Source organism: Trachypithecus francoisi, unplaced genomic scaffold (genome assembly GCF_009764315.1).
Source record: "Trachypithecus francoisi isolate TF-2019V2 unplaced genomic scaffold, Tfra_2.0 Lachesis_group17, whole genome shotgun sequence".
Lineage (NCBI taxonomy): Eukaryota > Metazoa > Chordata > Mammalia > Primates > Cercopithecidae > Trachypithecus > Trachypithecus francoisi.
Window position 1 is genome coordinate 51035497 of NW_022681462.1, and position 1007 is coordinate 51036503.

Sequence of the window (1007 nt, forward strand, 5' to 3'; positions counted from 1 at the left end):
GAAGAGGCCCCTCTTCTCTAACAGGGAGAATCTAGAAATTACCTCTGCTTTCAGGCACAATAAGCTGGTTGGAAGAAACTTCTTGGGTGTGCATGTGAGCATCAGGCTGAAGTTCATACAGCACCGCACCTCTTCACGGCACTTTCCAACCAGGTGCCTGCCTGCCTCAGGTGCCCCCTGCAGATGAAGCCTCCTTCTCCACTCACTGCAGGCCATAGAGTCTGAGATGCGCCTCACACCATCTGCCCACTTCTCCAGCATCGGGTCCTATTTCTCAGGTATCACAAAGCACTAAACTAGGTGCCCACTTGAAGAAGAGAAAGCAGGAGGCCGGAAGTTTTGAAGCTACCCCACCTACCCTGCAAGCTGGAGTCTTTGTGAATTAAATTGTGTGCAGATTGAACTTGACTGTCTCCTTTGAGAGAAGAGAGTAGTAGCTGGTTGGCAAAGCCCTGCTCCCACATTTTGAGGCTGTTCCTTAAAAAAGCACCCACTAGTGCTCGCTTCGGCAGCACATATACTAAAATTGGAACGATACAGAGAAGATTAGCATGGCCCCTGCGCAAGGATGACACGCAAATTCGTGAAGCGTTCCATATTTTTCTGGAGTCTCATTAAATGCCTGATTGTGGAAAAAAAAAAAAAAGCACCCACTAGTCCTCTGTTTGGAAGGGAGAGTTCTGCTTTGGCTCCCAAATAACTCTGCAATGGGTCGTCACGGGATGTTAAATACATTTCTGCAACTGGGGCAAAAATTCCTGGCCTAAAGTTCTCATCTTGTTATGCTCAATTACAATATCCAAATAGACCAGCAGAAGTTGAACAATAAACCCAAATGACAATATAATAATATCCCAATTCCGCCTTATTCCACCTCAGCTGGGGAGTTGCATGTTGATCAAGTAAATTTTTTTTCTGCCATTCTGTGCATGTCCATACATGACCAGAAAAGTTTCTCTCGATTGGTTTTAGAATTGTAAATACATTTTACAAATTTGCAGATGGAA

The 1007-nt window shown here is 45.0% G+C and overlaps 1 non-coding gene across 1 annotated transcript; it reads left to right on the forward strand.

Moving 5' to 3' along the window:
• Positions 1-496: 496 nt before the first annotated feature.
• Positions 497-603, forward strand: LOC117063205. The gene has a single exon (XR_004428804.1). It is a non-coding gene; the product is annotated as a U6 spliceosomal RNA (small nuclear RNA).
• Positions 604-1007: the final 404 nt, after the last annotated feature.